Source organism: Corythoichthys intestinalis, chromosome 1 (genome assembly GCF_030265065.1).
Source record: "Corythoichthys intestinalis isolate RoL2023-P3 chromosome 1, ASM3026506v1, whole genome shotgun sequence".
Taxonomy (NCBI): Eukaryota; Metazoa; Chordata; class Actinopteri; order Syngnathiformes; family Syngnathidae; genus Corythoichthys; species Corythoichthys intestinalis.
The window spans coordinates 68,042,818-68,048,700 of record NC_080395.1 but is presented as its reverse complement, the minus strand read 5'-3'; the positions used below and the strand labels follow the sequence as shown (position 1 = coordinate 68,048,700).

The 5,883-nt window shown below is 39.3% G+C and overlaps 1 long non-coding RNA gene across 3 annotated transcripts; it reads right to left on the bottom strand.

Moving 5' to 3' along the window:
• Positions 1-781: 781 nt before the first annotated feature.
• Positions 782-3,708, bottom strand: LOC130923772 (uncharacterized). 3 transcript variants are annotated; one of them, XR_009064771.1, is made up of 4 exons: positions 3,566-3,708; positions 2,937-3,132; positions 2,734-2,860; positions 782-1,567 (listed from the first exon to the last, which is right to left on the bottom strand). It is a non-coding gene; the product is annotated as an uncharacterized LOC130923772 (long non-coding RNA). The 3 variants fall into 3 exon arrangements; XR_009064774.1 differs by having other exon boundaries at positions 3,436-3,699; XR_009064777.1 differs by having other exon boundaries at positions 2,937-3,129; positions 3,566-3,687.
• Positions 3,709-5,883: the final 2,175 nt, after the last annotated feature.

Genomic DNA, 5,883 nt, shown 5'->3' with positions numbered 1-5,883 from the left:
GGTGCATCCCCTCTTCCCATCTCTGAGGGCCGGTTGATGGGAGCCCGGGTGGCCAGGGGACTACCCTGGATCCCGGGAGGGGTGGGTGGGGGGGGGTTGACGACGCCCGCCCCGGGTTGGCTGTGTGGGGCGGTGGCCCTGGACTGGCGTCTCTGCTCGTCTGCGTGGCTGTCGCGTGTTTGGTGGGGCTCACGTGCCGCTGGATGTGATAGGCTGCGCCCGGGTGTGGGGTCCCGGTGCCGGGATTGGCGGTGGGCTTACACTCGCAAGGGAGTCACACGATTACTGGGTTCTAGATCACAGAGTTGATTTGTGTACACTCTACCCCTCCAAATCACTTAGCTTTAAGAATTCCCACCCCCCTCCCCTTCTTTCTCTGGTCAACAAGCCCCCAACATGGTGTTAACCAGAAATACATCTAGCTGACAATAGCACCAACATATTAATAGTTAGTGTAGGTGTTCAATGTTTTTCTTGTTGTTGTTTGTGTTTCTTTTTTTTCTTTTCTTATGTTTCTTTTCTTCTGTTCCCCCATAACCCCTTCCTGTTCGCTGCTTTGTCATAATAAACAAGGTATGTTGAATGATCACAATTGGAGTATGTCATACTCTCAATGTGAAACATTAAAACTGTTCAGACCAACCGGACACTTAGACTTCCATTCTACGTGTCAAACAGCTGAACAGGACAGGTTTAAGAAAAAAAAAAAAGAGAAAAAAAGAAAAAGAAAAAAAGATTGTATGTTTATTGTGTAATAATTTAATTGTATTATGTATTTTTTACATGTTTAGATGCATTTTTATGCATTATAAAAGACTTCTGTCTGAATTTTTGGGGGCTTGGAACCGATTAGGCATTTACATGAAAAAACTGTACTTACAAAATTTTCAGGTTACGAAACTACTTCTGGAATCAGTTAATTTCGTAAGTAGCGGTACCACCGTATATATTTACAGTTGAAGCCAGAAACTTACATACATGCATCAAGGAAGCATTGGTGCTATTCTACAGTATGCCTGAACACAAAATTAAGAAACTTTTTTGGTAAATATATTGAAATAAACCACTTTTTATTTTAGGTTTGAATGCCACAATTTAGTTATTCAATTGTAAATGGTGGCCATTTAATGTCGCTAACTAATAAAACTCAATATATAGTCAAATGCTAGCAGATCAGAGCAAAATAACATTTTTTCAAGCAGGAGTACAGAAGCCAAATACTGGTTTTTTGAATTATAGTTAAAGCAGCACTACAAACATACCATATAAATGCGAACGTAATGTACAAGACGGTACAGTTTAATGTTCAAAATACAAAAATAAGCACTTCATGTGAAACAAAACAGAAAAACAAACTTCAGATTTTTTTCTGTTTTTTTTAAACAGGAAAGAACAGAATTTGCTTAAAGCTTAACGCTTTCCAACTTCCTTGATGCACTCGGTCTGATTGTAAGGGGCAGGTACAGAAGTCTTGCTGGCAGAAACTGCCGTGAAATCCGCCAACAGCTTTTTTGCCCAATCCCAATCGTAATTGAGGCAAATGGTTTCGTTGCACACAGTTGTGACTCTGAAAAAATATAGACGCTCATTATTTCATGAAGGCAGCCTTATGGACTCCACATGCACTTATAAAATGTGAATTTATTTTAAAATAGAGCTTCAAGTGCTTAAAGTTAGAGGCCTTGAATGTGAACAATGTCAAGAAATACACTGCGTAATTCACATGAAAATATGGAGATTGACATCATCAAAACAGAACGTAGACAATAAGTACAGGTAGTCCCTGGGTTACGAACAAGTTCCTACACTGGCGACGTAACCCAATTTACCCTTTAAGTAGTCCTAAATCTTGAATAACTATGCAAAAAGTCTAAAAGTATTGTATTTTATTTAATGATGGAGGACACACTGCCCTCTGGAAGTAGTGTTGGGTCTGGCTGGACTGTTGCCTTGTATGACTGAGGAGCAGACTTGTCAGACATAGATCAAGAACAGATGCGCTTTGGTTTGGCCCACATAAGGCTATAAATTGTTTCAGCTAATATACCTATGTTTATGCATGCATTTCTAATTAAGTTTAGAGCTACAGTTTGTGGAGTTACAGTATGTGTAAGCAGTTTGCTATGAAAACTGTAAATACGTTAGCATTCATTTAAGATAGCGGACTTTTGGCTAATTTAGGCTAATTTAATCTACTTAATTTACATATTGATCAGATTAGAACACAAATTGTTTTAGGTTATTTTATTGTTAAAATGTATGTTGTTTTGAACATAAATGTATATACTGTATTTGTGTTACAGCTTTACAAATTGTCAAAAGTGAAGGAAGTAAAAAGCTTCAAAAAACAAAATTACCTTTTTTTCCTGTCTGTGAAGCTGAACAACTTCACATTTAGTGAAGACAGAACACCTCATATTAATAAGGTAAAGTAAAATTTAAGATAATGTCAGGTACAATAGGGTACTGTTTACGTGACAAAAAAAAAACAACAACAACAAAAAACAACTGGAGACAAAATGGCAGACGAGACTTCGCCGTCGTTAAGTCGAAATCACGTAAGTCGAGTATGTCGTAACCTGGGGACTACCTGTATTACAAAGTGCCTCAATAACATTCCTATTTGTATTGACAGGAAAACATATCATGTAAATATGTTCATATTGAGAATGTGCAAATGGCCATGTACGGTAGCAAAAAATGCATTTTCAAAAATGACAGAGTGATACTTACACAATTGCTTTGTGTCTGTGGCCATCTGGTGTCGCTGTCACATTTATTATCTTCTTTTTAGGAATGGGTATTCTATAGATTAGTTCGCAGAGTCCTCCATCAAACAACATTTCCTGGTTTAAAAAACCTGTAAGCTCATGCACAATTGAAATATTCCCACCCACCACAAAATTGTTTCTGATGAGAACACAATTGCAACTGACCTGTGGACACAAGGCACATCAGAGTGACGAATGTAAAGAGGCCAAGCGTCTTCATAGTGACAGCTGTGTCTCTGATCTTCCGAAGGTTCTGATGTTCTTCCCTTGATATGCGCCTGATATTGCTTCTCTGTTTACAGTGGCCTTAAAAGAACAATTGTCTTCCGACATGTGACCCATTTCCTTCGGCTTTGAGCTACTGAGAAAAGTGCAGAAATACTAAGAGGCTAACAAAAAAAAGCATGTTGCTACTGTCATTATATTACAGATGGTTACAAATAAGGAACTAGAAAGAAGCTTTGTCAATGTTGAGAAGCATAGTCATGACTGAATATAAGACTACAGCCCTGCTTACCATCTATGGAACCCCATCTTTTTTTGCATAACCTTTACAATAGCTTAAGAAATACTGAAATGCTTTGGTAGTAATATCTTCATTTATTTTGCTTGCAATGAAAAAACACAAAAGAGAATGAAAAAAAAATAACATAAAAATAATTACCATTTTATATAAAATCCTAAAAAAGGGCCCGACAAAAGTATTGGCACCTTCAGCCTAATACTTGGTAGCACAACCTTTAGCCAAAATAACTGCGAACAACCGTTCCGGTATCCATCAATGAGTTTCTTACAATGCTCTGCTGTAATTTTAGATCATTCTCCTTTGGTCAACTGCTCCAGGTCTCTGAGATTTGAAGGGTACCTTCTCCAAACTGCCAATTTCAGATCTCTCCACAGGTGTGTGGTATTGTAGCAAGGCAAGTAACAAAGCAAGCAGGAGACGTGTAGTGGCTTCAATCCCTCTTTTAATCTCCTTTTCTTTTTCTTTTACACAACATGTTAGGATGCCCTTCATTGCAATATCCAAGTGCACCCCCTAGCGTTCACTTCATTTCACAACACAACAAGGTGTTCAACGGGGTTCAGGTCTGGACTCATTGCTCGCTACTTTAGAAGTCTCCAGTGCTTTCTCTCAAAGCATTTTCTAGTGCTTTTTGAAGTGTGTTTTGGATCATTGTCCTGCTGGAAGACCCTTGACCTCCAGCTTTCTCTCACTGGGCCCTACATTATGCTGCAAAAAATGTTGGTAGTCTTCTGACTACATAATGCCATTCACACAGTCACGCAGTCCAGTGCCAGAGGCAACAAAGCAACCCTAAAACATCAGGGAACCTCCGCCATGTTTGACTGTGGGGACCGTGTTCTTTTCTTTGAAGGTCTCGTTTTTGTCTCTGTAAACTCTATGTTGATGCCTTTCCCCAAAAAGCTCTACTTTTGTCTCATTTGACCATAGAACATTCTTCCAGAACGTTTCTGGCTTTCTCAGGTAGGTTTTGCCAAACCACAGCCTGGCTTTTTTATATCTCTGGGTCAGAAGTGGGTTCTTCCTGGGTATCCTACCATAGAGTCCCTTTTCATTCAGACGCCGACAGAAAGTATGGGTTGACGCTGATGTACCCTCGGACTGCAGGACAGCTTGAAGTTGTTTGGATGTTAGTCGAGGTTCTTTATCCACCATCCGCACAATCTTTCGTTGAAATCTCTTGTCAATTTTTCTTTTCCATCCACATCTAGGGAGGTTAGCCGCAGTGCCATGGGCTTAACACTTATTGATGACACTGCGCACGGTAGGAACATTCAGGTCTTTGGAGATGGCCTTGAGAATGCCCATGCTTCCTCACAATTTTGCTTCTCGAGTCCTCAGACAGTTCTTTGGTCTTCTTTTTTCCATGCTCAATGTGGTAAACACAAGGACACAGGACGGAGGTTGAGGCAACTTTAATCCATTTTAACTGGCTGCAAGTGTGATTTTAGTTCTTGCCACCAACAGTTATGTACCACAGGTAAGTAACAGGTGCTGTTAATTACAAAAATTTGAGGAGCAGCACATGATTTTTCAAAGGGCGCCAATACTTTGGGAGTTATTTTTGGAGTTTTGTGTAAAATGATCATGATTTAATTTTCTTTCTACTCCCTTTTGTGTTTTGTCATTGCAAGCGAAATAAATGAATATATTACAACCAAAGCAATTGTAGTTGCAATCATTTTCTGGGAGAAATTGAGCATTATCTGACACAATTGCAAGGGTGCCACTACTTTGGCCAGCAGTGTACGTACACAGTCATGGACAAAATTATTGGCACCCCTGGAATTCTTCCAGAAAATACATTATTCCTCACAGTAATTAATGCAATTACAAATGTTTTCCGTATTAATGATTTTATTTCTTGGATGTTTATTGGTAAAAAAAAAAAAAAAAACAGCTGAGGAAAAAAGTGAAAATTGACACAATTTTTGACAAACCTTAAATAACAGGCTGGACAAAATTGTTGGCACCCTCCTCTTGGAAGAAATATCAGAAAGCAATCGCTTCCTATAATCATCAACAAGTTTCGTGCACCTCTCAGATGGGATTTTGAACCACTCTACTTTTGCGAACTGTTCCTGGTCTCTCAGATAAGGAGTTGTGCCTTCTTGCAACAGCAATTTTGAGATCTCCCCATAGTGTTCAATATGTTTTACATCCAGACTCATCGATGGCCACCTCAGAATTCTCCAGCGCTTTGTCTCCAACCATTTCATGGTGCTATTTGAGATATGTTTTGGGTCATTATCCTGTTGGAACACCTATGACCGCTGACGCAGACCAAGTTTTCTGACACTACACCCTACTTTCTGGCCCAAAACATTTTGATAGTCTCCATATTTCATGACTCCTTGCACACTGCCAAGGCACCCAGTGCCAGAGGCAGCAAAACAACCCCAAAACATCATTGGACCTCCACTATGTTTAACTATTGGCACTGTGTTCTTTTCTTTGTAAGCCTATGTATGATGAGCAACACCAAAGCTAACTAAGGTATCACTTCAGTACTGGAAGCCCACAATAATTAAGTTACTGTAATGCAATTTATTCAAGTTAATTTGAATACTGCAAACTCAAAATAAA